We start from the raw sequence: 19,741 nt of genomic DNA, 5'->3' as shown, positions 1-19,741 counted from the left end.
CTGAGAACAAACTGAGGGTTGATGGGGGGGTGAGAGGGAGAGGAGTGGGTGATGGGTATTGAGGAGGGCACCTTTTGGGATGAGCACTGGATGTTGTATGGAAACCAATATGACAATAAACTTCATATATTGAAAAAATAAATAAATAAATAAATAAATAAATAAATAAATAAATAAATAAATAGATTTTGAGAGCCAAGATAGTAAGGATGCTCCCCTGGACCTTAGCAATCCTTTGGAGGACATAGAAAAACTAAACTTTATTGTCTACATAGACATTCAGTAGTGATCACAGAGGGCTTTGGCAGACAAAAATGCAACTTAACAGCTCCCCAAATGTTGAAGATTAAGCTTTTAACAAAATATCTCCCTGACAACAGTGACAAAGGAATTAAGGTGGGGCCATAAACACCAGAATAAAAACAAAGGTAGAAAGAGCAGTTAAAAAGTGGTTACAAAATAGCACCTATCTAAATAATAATCAATTATCTTCAGTAGTTGTCTGTCTTTTCTCTTAGTTATTAGTCATATACTCTTACATTTTTGTATGTAATTTTTATAGTATCTGACCATTGTATATATGAGAACTGTAAAGTCCTCAGATAATGTAATCTTGCACCCCAGAGATTATTTCCTTTTCTCTGTTAGGCAAATGGATGAAAGTATAAGCGACTCATCCAACCACAGATTGCAGGAGATCATGGCTGTGTTATAATTTATTAATTTTCAATATACATTTGATGCATTCCAGATGAACATTTGGTTCATTCTAGGGTAGAATTTTAATTGAGAGCTCTTTGAGTCTTTCATCCTCATCATTTAAAGGCTGAGGGTAATTCAGTTCTTCCCTTCAAAGGTCCTTTTGTCTTGTTTTGTTTTGTTTTTGATTAGTTAATAGACTACTTTTTAGAGCAGTTTTAGATTTACAGAAAAAATGAGCAGAAAGTATAGAGCTTACATATATATACTCTCCCTCTGTGCACAGCGTCCCTTATTATTAACATCTTTCCCTGGTGTAATAAAGTTATTATTGATGAATGAATTTTTATATGTTATTATTAACTAAAGACCATAGCTTATGTTAGGGTTCACTCTGTGCTGTACGGTTCTATGGGTTTTGACAAATGTGTGACGTCATCTATCCATCACTATAGTATCTCAGAGAATAGTTTCACTACCCTAAAAATGTCCTATGCTCCACCTATTTATCCTTTCCTCCCTCTCCCTAAACCTCTGGTAAACACTGATATTTTTACATTGCTATACTTCCTCCTTTTCCAGAATATCATGTAAGTAGACATACAGTATGTAGACTTTTCAAACTGACTTGTTTTCACTTAGCCATATACATTTAAGTTTCCTCCATGTCTTTTTGTAGATTAATACGTCATTTCTTTTTCAGTGAATGGTCATTTCTACTGCTCCACATCCTTGTCATTTGGGCTTTTGTGAAACTAAAGTCGGTTTCTCAAGAAACAGATCCCCTTGACTTTAGGTGTTTGTGGAGAACAGAATGATCTGAGCATATTTTATCAAAAGAATTTTTTTAATGTTTATTTATTTTTGAGAGAAAGACAGACAGAGTGCAAGTGGGGAAGGGGCAGAGAGAGAGGGAGACACAAACCCCAAGCAGGTTCCGGGCTCCTGCTGTCAGCACAGAGCCCTATGTGGGGCTCAAACTCAAGAGCCCTGAGATCATGACTTGAGTGGAACTCGGGCTCTTAACTGACTGAACCACCCAGGTACACAGCTCTAAGCATATTTTAAAATGAGCTGTTCTCCATCCCCCAGCCCTTACTGGAAAAACAAGATTTTCCTCTAATCTTCACCCTGATAACCTGGTAGAACTTCTGAAGGTAAAATTCACAAAACTGTGCTTCCTCAATAAGACTGAGCCCAGAAGTGGCTAGATTGAGACACAGGTTATGCATCCATCACAGAAAGTTTATTGTAGTGGTGACAATGAGACCTGTAACATTTTTTGCTAGGCTCATGGAGTGGAGTGGAAGTAACGAGACTTTTTGATATTAGAAACAATTAAAGAATAATAATTTTAGATCACTTGCCAAAATAGCAATCAGTGTACTTCCTACAATTTGACCTCTAGGGCCCCAAAGAAACTGGATCCCAAAGATGGGAGTTTTTGAAATATGTCCATATTCAAGTGGAGATCAAAGAAGCCCAACGAAAGAACTCTGGACTGACAGTGAACTGTGTATTGAACAAAAAAGTTATTTTTAAAATAGCTATTTTGAAGATTATGATCCTGACTTTGGAGGAACTACAGTGATGGACAGTGGAAGGAATCACATATAAAATTCCTCAAATAAAAATTAATTACTTAAAAAAAAAGACTGAGCCCTAGGAGTTTTTATATTTGAACTAGTGCACATTAAATCTTGGACAATTAGTCAGTCACCCTTGAAATGTTCCCACCATGCTCCAGTAATGATGGCAATGACTTCTGTTTTCAGTAAGCTATGATTCTCTGTGTTCATCTATGTCTCCTTTTGGGGCAGTAGTGGCCTGACTTGTGACTTCACAAGAAGAATTGTTGGTTTTTAGTTTATTGTCAGCTTTCTTCTTGCTGTCAGGATAGAACTGATGACTTCCAAGTTCTTTACATGTTGGACCTTCAGAGCTTTCTAACTTCTCCCTGGTGTAGCTTCACGTTGTGGCAAATACTTGAAGTCAAAGATTGGACATGTTTTTTAGTCAGGGGCCACCACCCATTTTGCTTTCTAAACACTGAAAGACCTCTGAAATGCTACTGTGATTTTAAGATGTACTGGGCCTACAGGTTAAGTCCCGTATGCAGCCCCAGAATTCAGCAAAGAGCCACTGGGGAGGAAACGTGGCTGTGTGCTTGAGGTCCCTTAATCTTATAATTTCTAAGTCTAACCCCACAAAACCATTGAGAGAGTTCCCCCTTTTTCTTTTAGAGGTCAAATATCTTTTGAGTATTCAAAACCTCCACAATGAATGAGCAAGAACCCTCAGAAAAATGTCTATTAATCACCAACATACATCTGAACAGTTCAGTTCTCTCTGGAATTCTGATTCATCTAGTTCTCATTGATTTTTTTTTTACCACAGTTACAAGATATATTTCTGTTATTATTTTGGCTTTTTTAGATTTACTGCAATAGGATCATTGACTTGCCATGGTCCACTACATCTTACATATAAATGGATATTGCTTTTTGCCATTTTAAAAGCTATTTTCACTGGATATAAAAGACAAGCTTGGCATTTACTTCTTTTCATAGTTTCAGTGTTGTCTTGTGATTGGCTTTTGGCTTCATTTCTTTGAGTGCAGATTTATTTCTTTCTCTCTGCATTTAAGATTTATTTTTTGTCTGCAATTTGCAGAAGTGTTATTTTCATGTTATTTTTTTTTCTAAACTTATACCAGAGTTTGTACAACACTCGATTCGGTGAGTTGCTAGTTAATGTCTTACATCAGTGTTTGAAAAGTCTCAACCACTTCAAACATAATTTATTTACAATCCTCTCCCTCCATTCTTGGTATTCCAGCTATGTACGTTTTACAGTGTTCTATGTCCTTTATTTATTTTTATTAAATTCCCCCTTTTTTGGAAAAAACATCTTCATGTATATTAGTTTCCTAGGGCGGCTATAACGAATTACCAGTAATTTAGCACCTTAAAACAACAGAAAGTTATTCTCTCATAGTTATGAAAACTCTAAGTCCAAAGTCAAGATGTCAGAAAGATTGGTTACTTCTGAGAATTGTGAGGGGGAATCTCTTCCATTCCTATCTCCTACTCCTCAGAACAACTGAAAATCATTGGCTCATAGATGCACCATTCCAATCTGCATCCACCTTCACATGGCATTCTCTCTGTATCTCTGAGCCTTGACATGGCTGGCTTCCTTCTGTGTTGCCCTCCTCTTATAAAGACAGCGTTCATATTGCATGAAGGGCCCACCCTCTTACTGTATGACCCTATCTTAATCAATTACACGAGCAATAATCCTGTTTCTAGGGGTGCCTGGGTGGCTCAGTCAGCTGAGCATCTGACTATGGCTCAGGTCATGATCTCATGGTTCCTGGATTCAAGCCCCGTGTTGGGTTCTGTGCTGACAGCTCAGAGCCTGGAGCCTGATTCAGAATCTGTGTCTCCCTGTCTCTCTGCCCCTCTCCTGCTCATGCTCTCTCTCAATAATAAATAAGCATCAAAAACAATTTTTTTATATTCCTGTTTCCAAATAAGGTAACATTCTGAGATACTTGGTGTTAGAGCTTCAGTACATCATGTCATGATTCAATCCATACCAAAGTGTTTCACTTTGCATATTTTGCCCTGACCTCTCTTCCAGTTGAGTAATTCTGTTTTCTGTTATGTAAACCTGTCAATTATAGTTTTTGAAGTTACATTTGATTTTTTTAATTTTTTTTTAACGTTTATTTATTTTTGAGACAGAGAGAGACAGAGCATGAATGGGGAGGGTCAGAGAGAGGGTGACACAGAATCCGAAACAGGCTCCAGGCTCTGAGCTGTCAGCACAGAGCCCGACGCGGGGCTCAAACTCACGGACCGCGAGATCATGACCTGAGCCGAAGTTTGGCCGCTCAACCGACTGAGCCACCCAGGTGCCCCAAGTTACATTTGATTTTAACAGGTTCTAATTCTTTAGTAAAATTCTCCATACATGTACTCATTTCCTCCCATTTTTATTCTATTTTTAGACATAATTATATTTATTTTAAATTTCTTATCTACTAATTTCAAAACCTGGATCATGTTTATTGTCTGCTTCTCTTTTGTGTTTTGGTTTGTATTATATTAGCTTTGCATTCTTGGTGACTTTTAATAAAATCCAGGACTGTAAAAATAATTTTAGAGTTTCTCAAAGGATGGGTTCTTTTGAAATAAAGCTTGAGATAGAGTGCCTGTCAAGAAAATCCTACAAGGAAAGCAGAAAGGCAGGATAGGGAAAGAGATAGCTGAGCAAATATGTAGCTTCTAGGGATCTCCAATCTTATTTTAATCTATAGGGGTATATTGCAGGGGCATCTGGGTGGCTCAGTCAGTAGTGTCCAATTCTTGATTTTGGCTCAGGTCATGATCTCATGGTTCATGAGATTGAGCCCTGCGTTAGGCTCTGGGCTGACAGCATGGAGCCTACTTGGGATTCTCTCTCTTGACCTCTCTTTCTTCCCCTCCCCCTGCTTGTGCTCACACTCTGTCTCTCAAAAAATAAATAAATAAACATTAAAACTTTTTAAAAGAGAAGTATATATTGCATAATACCATTGGACCCACCTGAGGAAACAGACCTCCCAGTAAAGGAATTTCTAACCAGGGCAAATACTTTGGAAAGTTCTTTGGGTTTTCTGTGAATTATTGGCAAATAATCCTGTTAGCAGCTAAGTATGTGAACATCTTGTTGAAGTTGACATGACACCAAAATATCAGAGGCTAAAGGTTATATTTAACTCAAGGACAGTTCATTCTTTCCTCTGCAAACAGACAAATTGGGATCACTTCAGTTCCAGGATTTCGCTGAGTTGATTTTGAAATTTCAGTTTTGATAAATGTCAGTGTGTCTCCAGTTTGCCTTCTTCCTAGTGCCTACACCTTCCAAGATTCTTGTTGGGAGCTTTACTTCTTCTGAAAGGTCTTATTTCTTTGTCTAGTCCTGAACTCAACTCTTTGTCTCCACAATACAGTCATACTTTAGAAAATTCCAGTTTACTTTTAAAGTTTTTGAGTAGAAGCATATATCTCCCAGCCACATGACTTCAGAATTTGGCAAATGTTTTGGGGGGGGGTGCATGTAACATTGTATATTGGAAGCCTCTAAAATCCCTTTTACTTCTCTCTATATCCCATGAGATGAACAAAGCCCTGAATTTTATGATCTCCTACAACAGTTCTACTCTGCCCAAGCAAATTCATATTTTAAGTTTTTTTAACAATGACCAACATCAGCAAAATATCCTCAGGAAAAAAAAATGAGTCTGTAGATTGTCAGCTCACCACTATATGATTCTACCCCTCCAGAAACTTAACTCCTCTAATCTTCTTTACTTCTGATGTCTTTATTTAATTCTCTACCTTTTCTACTGTTCATGAGAGGAATATTGGTCTTCAGCAAATTACTCCATCCTATTAGAAACTACTGTGTTATATTATATTCCCTATTTTACCATAGGATGGGGTAAATAAGTAAAATAAGTAAAAATATTATAGTGTTTCAGAACATGGAGATCAATTCTTATGGCAAAAGAAAAGGCGACAATAAAAAATAACATTTGTTTTGGGCTTTATGCGTTTGGAAATTTTCCAATAAAAGTAAAAGTAAACACTCTAAGCAAAGAGAACAGTAGAAGCAAAGCCATGAAGGTAAACATATAGAGTATGGATTTAAAGAATGGATAGGCCTCAATACAAGATAAAGTGGTGAAATTTGGTGGTGTCAAGTTGTGGAAGGATTAGACTGGTACAAATAATTTAATACATTTAAGTAAGGAAAAGTTTGCTGAACATTTTGTAATACTTCTTAGAAATAGTCAATACATTCCAAAGTTATCCAGCCCTAAGCAGTCAAGTACATTAGAAAATGATTACAATATCTTTGACTTCATTTAGGAAGTAGAGGGGATTAGAAATGATAGAAAATGTCCAAGTGAACCTGTAGACAAAAGGAATTCAAATTGTTTATCTGATGTTTGTAAAAGAAAAAAATCAATATTAGTCAAAAATTTCTAATTTTATACACCACATTGCTAATGCCTACCCAAAATGTGTCATTCCCTTTAAATGTGATAATAGTGAGTGGGCTGGGAATATGGTCACCCTTGTCTCTCTTGTACATAGCTTTTTGTAGCCAATTGTCTAAAATCTAATAACTAGGAAGTGAGGGGGGAGTTCCTTTTCATTCTTTTGTTTGAAAGGAAATTGCTTGCACTAGACTTTCACTCTCTTTTTCTTCCTGTAGATTGAATAGCCAACATAATGGTAATTCTTGTTCAATCACATAAAGGAACAATTTCTCCAGCTCTAGCATGAATGATCATGTGGAGCTGAGCTTCCCTAAGAGCCTGAACCATCTACTTGCTGACTTCTAAGTAAGAGTGGAATAAAATTATGTCTCATTTAAGCCCGGAGCTCCATGTATAATAGCTTAGCCTGTATTCTAAAATACACAAGGATAACTGAAGAGAAAAAATGTTTCAACTTATAGAGATAGATAACAGAAAAAGTAGATAAGATTGATATGTGGTAAAGAGAGGGATGAAAAAATGGAACCTACACCTCAGGTATAAAGATTGATTTTTAAACACATCTAAAAATTCAAGTAAAAAATAGTTGCCAGATGATTAATGAGAATGAAAGGATTTTGGAAAAAAGAGGAAAACAATATAAAATTCAAATGGGGAAAACAATTCAATAAAAACTAATTATATGTTTATCCATACTATGTAAGTTTAACTGTAATAATATACTGTATTGAGACTAAATCACTAAGCCTCAGCAATAACAAGCAGAAAGAAAAACTGTAATCTCTGTTTATAACTCATTACAAACATTAACCATATATTATTTTCATTTTTCTGTTCACTGGTTTCTTTGGTTTTCTTAAGCCCAAAGGGGACCTTTTGAAACCAAGATATTTTGGAGGAGAAGCCAAGATGGCGGAACAGCATGGAAGGTTTTTGTGTGTCTCGCATCCATGAAATACAGCCAGACCAACACTAAACCATCCTACCCACCTAGAAAACTGATTGGAGGATTAACACAATAATCTGTACAACCTGAACCACAGAATTCAGCAGGCACATGGCATGGAGAAGTGAACTTGGGGAGCAAGAAGCCATGGCGAGCAGGGAGCTGCTTTTGCAGGGGGAGAGAGGACAGAGACTGGGGGCGGAATACAAGAAAAGCACCCCTCCCCAAAATCAGCTGTAGAGAAAGTGGAAAATTGGAAACAGCCACAGGGACTAAACTAAAAAGGGAGAAAGGAGAAAGGAGAAAGGAGAGGGTTTAAATTCCATTAAAACTGTAAACAAGGGGAGTGCAAAGGCTGCAACTCTGCAGCTCCATAGCTGGTGGTGCTCTGGTGGGAAGGGCAAATCCCCAGGAACAGAGAGGGGTCTGGGAGGTTTTTGTACACATGGGGAAAAGTAGTTTCACTGCTGGAAGGACATTTGGTAGAGACTGTTGAGGACACCTGGTCCCGGCGCGCCCCGGAAGGCCGCCACATTCGCTGGTGCTGGGGCAAGGTCGTTGAGGGTGAAGCCTGGTGCCAAAGTGTGTTGTGATTTTTCATAATCCCTGAAATGCTGCTGCTACACTGTCTTGTGAACGTTTTGTGGGGCAGGCCGGCACCTGGCCGCAGTCTCAGGGCACTGGCAACAGCAGGGTCCAGTGGGCGTTCCTGGGTGCAGCTGATATTTGGCCATTGCTCCTTCGGCCATTGCTCAGTGAGACCCTCCCACAGAGGTGTGGAACGGGTCAAAACCGCAGCAGTCCTTCGGAAGTAAGGGGCCGGGGAAAACAGCCACATCAGAGACAAAACTCAGGAGAGAGGTACTCTGCCTGGGGCCTGGTTATGGAGAGTGAAAAAGCAGCGAGTGGACAAGAGCTGAAGACAGAGGACCAGTGCACGATTGCTTATCCGGAACAGACTGGGTAGCTGGATGGCACCATTTTTACCGTTCCTGCACACTTGCATAGGCACCTATGAGCACCGCAACAATCCACCCCAGTAGGCTAGCAGTGCCATCTAGTGGAGAGCAGAACTGTTATACTGAGCCCCGCCAAACTGGGCCAACTTCACTCTTCAAGAACACAAGCCTCACCACCGGCTTAATTTATAGACAATAAAGAAGTACATAGACTGACTTCTAGGGGAAAATGAAGCAATTTCAGTCCTACTTCAATCTGTTAGCAGGTTCATCTATTCAAATTTTTTTCTTTTTTCTTTTTCTTTTTCCTTTTTCTCTTTTACAATTCTTTTCTTTTTCTTGAATACGGAAAGAGAAAAAATTCATTTTTATTAAAAATATCTGTATTTTTTATTACTATATTTTTTATTGTGTGTACATTTTTTCAAATTCTACTTTACTTCCATCATTTTATTTTAGTCTAATTCAGTGTACTCACCTTTTCAAATTTTCAAACAATTTCATTGTTTTTCTTTCTTTTTCTTTTTTCTCTTTTTCATTTCTTTTTTTGAATGCAGAAAAACTTCATTTTTACTTTCAATTTCTTTTAAAAATGTTTCTATTTAATCTTTATTACTATATATTTTGCTTTTTTTTCAAATTCTATCTTACTCCCATCATTTTACTTTAGTCTACTACAGTGTATTCACTTTTTCAAATTTTCAAACAATTTTTTCTTGTTTTTTAATTTCTTTTTTTCTTTTTTTATCTTTTTTCTCTTTTTCATTTCTTTTCTTTTTTCTTAAATACAGAAAACGAAAAAAATCATATTTATTTTTAATTTTTATTAGAAATATTTTTCTTTAATATTTTTCTACTATATTCTTTACTTTTGTGTATATTTTTTTCAAATTCTATTTTACCCCCATCATCTCATTTTAGTCTACTTCAGTGTATTCATTTTTTCCAATTCTCAAATGATTTCCTTTTTTTCCTACCCTCCCCTCTTTTTTTAATCTGGCAAACCACTTTCAACACCCGGACCAAAACATACCTAGGATCTAGCATCATCTATATGATTTTGTGTGTGTGTGTATTTAATTTTTAATTTTAATATTTTTTTAATTTTAATTTTTTTATTTCAAGTTTTCTACCTCATTAATTCCTTTTCTCCCTTCAAAATGACAAAACCAAGGAATTCACCCAAAAGAAAGAGCACAATGAAACGACAGCCAGGGATTTAACTAACACAGATATAAGCAAGATGTCTGAACCAGAATTTGGAATCACGATAATAAGAATACTAGCTGGAGTCGACAATAGATTAGAATCCCTTTCCGCAGAGATAAAAGAAGTAAAAAATAGCCAGAATGAAATTAAAAACGCTATAACTGAACTGCAATCACAGATGGATGCAGCAGCGTCAAGGATGGACGAGGCAGAACAGAGAATGAGTGATATAGAGGACAAATTTACAGAGAATAACAAAGCAGAAAAAAAGAGGGAGATTAAAGCAAAAGAGCATGATTTAAGAATTAGAGAAATCAGTGATTCATTAAAAAGGAACAACATCAGAATCATAGAGGTCCCAGAGGAGGAAGAGAGAGAAATAGGGGTAGAAGGGTTATGTGAGCAAATCATAGCAGAAAACTTTCCTAACCTGGGGAAAGACACAGACATCAAAATCCAGGAAGCACAGAGGACCCCCATCAGATTCAACAAAAACCGACCATCAACTAGGCATATCATGGTCAAATTCACAAAATACTCAGGCAAGGAGAGAATCATGAAAGCAGCAAGGGAAAAAAAGTCCCTAACCTACAAAGCAAGACAGATCACGTTTGCAGCAAACCTATCCACAGAAACTTGGCAGGCCAGAAAGGAATGGTGGGACATATTCAGTGTGCTGAATCAGAAAAATATGCAGCCAAGAATTCTTTATCCAGCAAGGCTGTCATTCAAAATAGAAGGAGAGATAAAAAGTTTCCCAGACAAACAAAAATTAAAGGAGTTTGTGACCACTAGACCAGCCCTGCAAGAAATTTTAAGGGGGACTTTCTGAGGGAACAAAACATGAATATATATATGTATATGTATATATATATACCAAAAGCAACAAAAGATCAGAAAGGACCAGAGAACACCACCAGAAACTTCAACTCTACAAGCATCATAATGGCAATAAATTCATATCTTTCAGTACTCACTCTAAACATCAATGGACTCAATGGTCCAATCAAAAGACACAGGATAACAGAATGGATAAGAAAACAAGATCCATCTATATGCTGTTTACAAGAGACCCACTTTGGACCTAAAGACACCTTCAGATTGAAAATAAGGGGATGGAGAACCACCTATCATGCTATTGGTCAACAAAAGAAAGTCAGAGTAGCCGTACTTATATCAGACAATCTAGACTTCAAAATGAAACCAAGATATTTTGCCTTGGCCTTATGATGGCTATATTTCACAACAGATAAATAAACATTTTATTATAAATGAGAAGTAAGGGGATTTTCTCTATATTGCTGATAGCAGATTAATGTCATCATTGTATTAATATTTGCCATTATGGCACAATAAAATGTTTGCCATTATGGCACCAGAAATGTTATTAAATATTAATTATTATATCTCTATTAAGACATTGTAGGGGCGCCTGAGTGGCTCAGTCAGGTGAGTGTCCAACTTCAGCTCAGGTCATGATATTGTAGTCTGTGAGTTGGAGCCCTGTTGGGCACTGTGCTGACAGCTCAGAGCCTAAAGCCTGCTTAGGATTGTGTATCTCCCTCTATCTCTGCCCCTCTCATGCTCTGCCCCTCTCTATCTCAAAAATTAATTAACATTAAAAAAAGACATTGTAAATATCTATCTCTTTGTTCTACAAATATATTTGAAAATCTGAACTTTCCTGAGTATCACCTTATAAAACATTGCCCATTTTTATGTTACTATAAAAAGCATTTTATTCCATGATACACAAAAAAAATACTTTTTTTGAGGGATATTATTTACAAATGGTTGAATCTGCTGTTAAACAAGCCATTTAGAAATTATTGACACCAATATCTTCTGATAGCACTGATGAGCAGAACAAAGTACCTCAGAATCATCCCTGGAGCCTGTTTTAAAAATGGTCCACAAGATAAAAGCTTCACTATTATCTATTTGAAATAGAACTATAGTTTACATCTTGGTAAACACTATCCAAGATATATACTACATTAATGTATACTTAATATTAAATACATGGATTGTTCATATTAATGTAAATGAGTTAGAAAAATGAGAAAAAATAAGTGAATATCTTGAGTAAAAATTATCTTTTATCCATTACATGTTCTTGGTTGTGAAAAGTCCTCAATCTCACTTTTTATCAACCCTAAAAAAATTCACTTATCAGAATACGAGTTTTTAAGAGTTCACCCAATTAATTATGCCTAGAGGGAATACTAGAGCAGTGCTGTAATGGGGACAGCTGTTCTCCGGAGAATGAAGTTTCTTTGGGTGAGATCTTTGTAGATGACTTTTGCCTAAGGTATTGGACCCTCACTCCTCCAGGAAATAATTATAAAAACCCCAAGAGAAAGAGAATGGCATGATTATAGAGGTCAACAGCCGACTGGGGATAGCTCACATTCTTGTTGACTTATCCTAACTTAAAATATTCTAGCATTTTTGAAAAATACATCAACTAATTTTCTGAGAATTAAATAGAAAACTTCCCCAAACTTCATACATACTTTTATCAACTTTTGCCAACACCTTAGTATTTATATTATAGAATGATAAGGTTTAAAGCTGAAAGGAACCTAACAGGAAACATAGTAATTTGCTTTTGCAAATTGTATTACTTTGACCTACAAATATGCAAGTAATATTTATTCTAAGTTGTTTAAATAACTTAGTTCTATATAAAATAAATCAGCACATTGTATGCAATGAAATATTGCAGATAAAAATTAGTGGGCATTTATGTATAACAGCATTCTTTAAAAAAATCAAGGTCTCCAACAATAAGCAGAATACAATTTTAAGAGATATTTACCAATATACATTTTTAGTATTTCTTGCTAAGGAGTGAGTGTGAGGGAAATTGGATGAATAAATAATCACTGTAAATTTAAAGTAAAATTTAGTGAAAGCAATCTAGAATAAAGAATTAAAAAAAAAACAATTAAATAAATAAGGCTTTAAATAATTCAACACTAAGAGTATATGTCTATAAACTACCAAGTGTAGTGCTACTAATAATTACTGAGGAGAAAGATAATCTAGTAGGCATTATTTTCTTTGAAAGCTATTTAATTTTTCACATTTTCTATAACTAAAAATAAAAACTTAGGAAATATACGTTTATGGCATAAATAATGGTGATGTTTTCATTGACAGATGCTTATCTCCTAACTCATCAAGTTGTAAACATCAAACATGTACAGATTTCCTGTGTCCATCATACCTCAATAAAATGGTTTAGGCAAAAAGAAAAAAATTGGATGACATCACCAAGATGATGGCATAGGTCATTCCTGACTTTGCTCCCCATCATAAGAAGAACAACTAATAACCATTCCAGAATAAAACAACCCACTGTACCATAGAGACAAAGACAGGTTGCATGAAAAGACTAGGAGAAGCAGGTACACAGTGACTGCATTGTCCTGATCCCAGAACAGCATAGCACCATTTGGAGAGGTCTCCCCTGAACCTCTGGTGAGAACCTCAGTGAGAAAAGAGAATCCAGGGGGACAACCAGCACCCTGCACCACATTGTGGGTTGCTTTGCAGCAGCCCTTACTCTCACCTCACACCACAGGGATTGCAGGGGAATCTGCAGGACTCAAGCACCAGGAGTCTGACTGTAATGGAGAATGAGGGAGGGACTTGAAACAACCAATACACAGATCTTGTCAAACCAAGTTCATACTTGCAAGCGCCCAAGTAGCAATCCCAACCAGATGTTTTGCTTATCCGTAGAGCCAAAAAGGGTGTGCACTCTGACCAGGGAACTCTGTGGAGTGCAGATCTTCCTGATTCAGATTGTCAAATGGAGAGTTTTGCTGACCCTAGAGCCTAGTTTGACCATACCCAGGCAAGGAGCTGAATCACAGCAAATTGATGTAATATATCACATCGGTAGAATGAAAGAAAAGAATCATGCAATCATCTTAGTAGATGCAAAAAAGCATTTGACAAAATTCAAGATCCATTTATGCCAAAAATTCTAGATATAGAAGGAACATATTTCAGCATCACAAAGTCCATAAATGTTAAAGCCATAGTCAACAACATACTCGATGATGTAAAGTTGAAAGCTTTTTCCCTAAGATCAAGAAGACAAGGATGCCCAATATAACTGCTCCTTTAATATAGTACTACAAGCTTTGGTAGAGTAATTAGTCAAAAAAAAAAGTCATCAGAATTGGAAACGAGGAAGTAAAATTGCCTCTATTTGCAGATGACCTGATTTTATATATAGAACATCCTAAAGATTTAACCAAAACACTGTTAGATTTAATCAGTGAATTCAGTAAAGTTGCAGAATACAAAATTAATGTACAAAAATCAGTAGCATATCTATACATTAACAACGAATTTTCTGAAAAAGGAATTAAGCAATCAATCCCATTTACAATAGGGTAAAAAATAATAAAATACTTAAGAATAAATTTAACTAGGGAGGTAAAAGATCTCTACACTAAAAAATTACAAGACATTAATGAAAAAAATCAAAGACATAAATAAAAGGAAAAGTATCTTGTATTCATGGATTGAAAGAATTAATACCATTAAAATGTCAATACTAGCAAACGCTATCTGTAGATTCAATGCCATACCTATCAAGATTCCAGTGTCATTTTTTACAGAAGTAGAAGAAATACTCTTAAAATGTATAAAGAACCAGAAAAGTTGCCCAATAGCCAAAGAAATCATGAGAAAGAGTAAAGCAGGAGGCACCATACTTCCTGATTTTAAGCTATGCTATAAAGCTATAATCATTAGAATAGTATGGAATTGGCATAAAAACAGAAAAAATAGAAAAAAATGGAACAGAATTGAGAGCCCAGAAATAAACTCAAACACATACAATCAACTAATATTTGACAAGAAAACCATTGTACCAAGTGAATTTAAAAAACATTCTTTTCAGGGCACCTGGTGGCTCACTCAGCCGAGTGTCTGACACTTGATTTCAGCTCAGGTCATGATCTCAAAATTTATGGGATTGAGCCTGTGTCAGACTTATGCTGTCAGCACTGGGCCAGCTTGGCATACTCTCTCTCTGCCTCTCCCCCACTTGCTTTATCTCTCCCAAAATAAAAAGAAATAAACTTAAAAACAACTCACAGTCTTCTCAACAAATTGTGCTGGGATGTTTGGATATTCACATATAAACAAAAAAAACCTGAAACTATATTTTACACCATTCACAAAAATTAACTAAAATTGGATTAACAACTTAACTGTAAGACCTGAAACTCCTAGAAGAAAACAGAAATAAAACTCCTTGACTTGGGTCTTGGTAATGATTTTGCGATATGACACCTAAAGCATGAGCAATAAAATAAAAAGTAAGCAAGAGCACGTCAAACTAAAAAGCTTTTGCACAGCCAAGAAATAATCAACAAAGTAAAAAGAAAACTCATGGAATGGGAAAACATATTTGCAAACCATATACCTGCATCCAAAATATATAAAGAGCTCTTACCACTCAATAGCAAAAAAACAAATAATTCAATTAAACAATGGGCAAAGGTCCTCAATAGGCATTTTTCCAAAGAAGATATATAAAAGGCCAACACATATATGAAAAGCTGCTTAAGGACACTAGTCATTTGGGAAATGCAAATCAAAACCACAATTAAATATCACCTCATACCGTTAGAATGGCAATCATCAAAAAGACAAGAGATAGCAAATGTTGGCATGAATGTGGAGAAAGAGAGCCCTGTACATTGTTTGTGGGATTATAAATTGGTACAGCCACTATAGAAAATAATATAGAGAATTTTCAAAGAATTAAAAATAGATCTACCATAAGATCAGGCAATTCTACCCCTGGGAATATATCCAAATGAAAGAAAATCACTAATTTGAAAATATGTCTGCACCCCCACGTTCATAGTAGCATTATTTAAAATAGCCAAAAATTGGAAACAACCCAAGTGTCCACTGATGGATGCATGGATGAAGAAGTTGTGGTACGTGCATACAGTGGAATATTATTCAACTAGAAAAAGAAAAGAACTTGTGAGAACATGGATGAGGCTTGAAGGTGTCACGCTCAGTGAAATAAGCTGGACATAAAAAGACTAATACTATATGGTCTCACTTACATGTGAATCTACAAAAACAAAAGAAAACCAAAACAAAAAATTCTACCTAATGCATACAAAAAGAAATCAGACTCCTTTTGCTTTGTGTAATATACTCTAGCACCATCTACCTCATTGCAAATGGAGAGATTTCATTCTTTTTGATGGCTGAGTAATATTCCATTATGTATTTATTTATATATATATTTATATACCACAACTTCTTTATCCATTCATCATTCAGTGGACATTTAGACTCTTTCCATAATTTGGCTATTGTTTATAATGCTGCTATAAAAACTTGTGGTTACCAGAGACTAAAGGTAAGAGGAGGGGGAATTGGAGAATGGTAGTCAGGTCACAAACTTCCAGTTATAATATAAATAGTACTAGGGATATAATGTAAAATAAGATGAGTATCGCTAATAATGCAGTATGGCATATAAGAGAGTAAGACAGTAAAGCTGAGAGTTATCACATTAAATGGGGTTTTTTTCCCCTTTTTCTTTCTGTTCTATTTATCTATATAAGGAAATAGATGTCAGCGAAACTTATTGTGGTAATTATTTTATAATATATGTAAATCAAACCATCATGTTGTATGTAAATCAAACCATCATGTGACCTTATACAGTAAAGCATGTTAATTATTTCTCAATAAATCTGTGGGGAAAAAAGAAGTTACTTAAACAAGAGGTGGAAGTGTCCCAACCAATGGAAAGAATGTGGATGAAGGTCCTAAAATGAGACCCTGAATCTGGAATGGAAAGACTTTGTATATTCCTGGATATCAAGTTTTGAGGTGGGTTAGAGAAAAATCAAACAGCACAGGCACGAGCTGGATAAAAATGTCATATAGAATGGTTATTATTAAGACCTAGGAGAAGAGGAATATGGGCAATTGTTGTTTAAGGGGTACAGAGCTTCAGGTTTGTAAGAAACTTTTGAAAAAGTTCTGGAGGTCTGTTGCACAATGATGTGAATATGATTGGCACTACTGAACTGCACACTTAATAATGGATAAGAAGGCAATTTTTATGTTATGTTTTTCTTTTTACCAAAATTAAAATAATTATTGAAAAATTATTTTCAATAGCCTGGTGGTAGTGGGAGCAATTAACCCCCTCTACACATTTATATATCACAGACCTATCTGCTTCACTAACAAAAATGGTTTCAAACCATAGAAAGGAATTATATTTGAAACTTGAAGTAAATATCTTCCTGTATATTGCTCACCTTTTGAACAGTTTGGGCAGCCTGCAAATTATGAGATACCATTTCTACATGTCTCTGTGCATGTGCACATTTCAAGACTTCTGTTAACAAACTGAGGTTTCAATAAAATAGTGAGCAAAATCATCTGGCAAATGCTAGCTTGAACATATGTTCCAAAACTGTTGGCAGATAGTTTTTATGAAAATATCAGATAAACATTATTACTTTTCTCTGTTGTTAAGTTACAACATCAACAGACACAGGAAAAAAAAAAAAAAAGAGTGTTCATGGGATATAACAAAATGTATATCAAAATGCTTTTGTAGGCCTTACACTAAAAATAGTATATAAACATTTAAATATAGTAAAACTTGCAAATATATACTAAGAAATACTTGGACATAGATAAATCAAAAGTCATCTCTGAGGATGAATCTTAGTACTGTTACCTTACATGAGAGCATGATAAAAAATGTCACCTCCTTCTGATTTTTAAAAAACAAGTTATTAAATAGCAAATGCTGGCACTAGATTTTTGTTCAAGTGATGTGTTTTAATTTTATAACTGGGAAATTCATAGTTTTGTCATATATTTCCCTTAAGAATTTAATTATTCTATATTTACTGTAATAGATAATTAATATTGTATACAGTTGGCAAGAAATAATTACATTGCTACTGGGAAAATTATTATAGTTAGTAATAAAAAATTTACTTGTTACCTCACCACAATCTTAATTTCTTAATTATGGTAGCACCTTGTGGCTCAGTTGGTTAAGTGTCAGACTCTTGATTTCTACTCACGTCCTGAGATCAAACCCCACGTGAGGCTTCTGCTCAGTGTGAAGCCTGATTAGGATTCTCTCTCTCCCTCTGCCCCTCTTCCGGGCTTGTGCCTCTTTCTCTCTCTTTCTACATTAAAAAAAATTCTCAATTATAGTTGAAAATTGCCATAAATATCTATATGGGTACATCTGTTTGTACAAAATTGGTCATTCTTTGTATTTCATTTTATAGTAGGATATATCTATTAAAGTAATATCATGAATATGAGCATGTTTATAAAGACATTACATACTTATTATAATGTTTGTTTAGTCAACACTAACATTTATTCAACTAATCCCATATTGCATTCTTTGATTATTTTCAGTTTTCAGTATTATTAAAAAGTAATATAACCATAGCCAAATCTTGAAGTGTTGACCTTCACTATTAACTGTTTTACTGAAATGTTAATTTACTTTAAATTAATTTTTTAAGAGAGAGACAGTGAGAATACGAGTGGAGGAGAGGGGCAGAGGGAGACAGAGAGATAATCTTAAGCAGGTTCCACACTCAACACAGAGCCCCATGCAGGGCTTGATATCAAGACTCTAAGATCATGACCTGAGCCAAAATCAAGAGTTGGATGCTTAACCAACTGAGCCACCGAGGTGCCCCTGAAATTTTAATTTTAAACAAGAGTTGTAGTTTATGTAGGTAAAGTTATGCTATTTTTATGTTGTGTGCATATATAAATGCATTGGAGAGAGAAAAAAATTAGAGACAGAGACATACAAACAGAAAATCAGAGAAAATATTAATTGATTATTTTGGTCCAAAATTATTTATACAAAAGTATTTTTTTTCCTTTGAAATCTTATTGCATTAAATAAGGTTAAAGGAGTGACTGAGCCACCTAGGCACCCCCTGTTATGTTTATTTATAATTACTACTTGTAGTCAGGATTCTTTAGTTATAGTTCAGAAATTTACCTTTATAATTTTCCATATGTAAAATGGAATCCCTCTATATTCTCTATTAAATTTGAAAGTTTGTTTAAACCCAATAGCAATAACTAAATGTTTCATGCAATTATTCAGTATTTATTTGGATGTCATTGAAAGTCTCTGCTACATTTTCAAATACTAGAATAAAATAATGGGCATTTCTTAGGTGCATGAAGCAGTAGAAAATTGAATTTACTTTGTGCTTCCAGCTCAATTTAATACAACACACACACAAAAATGTCGTAAATGAGATGTTGACAATCAGGAATAAACTGGCATATCCTCCTGCGTTAAAGGATATTTCATTGATTGGTGAATCAACCAATGAGAACTGTTTCTAACATCAGACTGTTTTCTTTCAGTCAGAGTCCCTAGACATTCTTGAACCATTAATTTAAAAAGAAGAACCGTGAAATTTCATAAAGCAGAAAGAGCACCATATCATTTTTAAGAATAGCTCAGGTCAAGTTTCAGCCTGATCCACATGAGCTTTATGATATTGGCTTCAATTCATACTTCGTTTTGCAATAATTGAATGTATAAATAGAAAAACTAACATTTCTGTAATTATGATGAAATAATGGGTGTGGAATTTAAATTTTTATCTCATTTTCTACAAATATTATCATTTAAATGTTTCCGTTTGTATATAGGCTTCTTGAGTCTTGGTTTTTTTACAATGTCATTTTTTTCTGTTCAATAACTAAGCATAAGGACCACCAAAGTCTACAATAATAATAGGTAAAAGCTATTGCTATGAGATATGTCTAGCCACCAAATTCTTCTAAGTTTTA

General features: G+C 35.2%; 1 pseudogene; it reads left to right on the top strand.

The window, feature by feature from the left end:
• Nucleotides 1–1,874: 1,874 nt before the first annotated feature.
• Nucleotides 1,875–1,980, top strand: LOC112850601 (small nucleolar RNA SNORA1; annotated as a pseudogene).
• Nucleotides 1,981–19,741: the final 17,761 nt, after the last annotated feature.

This window comes from Puma concolor, chromosome C2, assembly GCF_028749965.1.
Source record: "Puma concolor isolate L17-30 chromosome C2, mPumCon1.1.hap2, whole genome shotgun sequence".
Taxonomy (NCBI): domain Eukaryota; kingdom Metazoa; phylum Chordata; class Mammalia; order Carnivora; family Felidae; genus Puma; species Puma concolor.
Note: the sequence above shows the minus strand (reverse complement) of the source record. Positions and strands in the feature narration are given on the sequence as shown.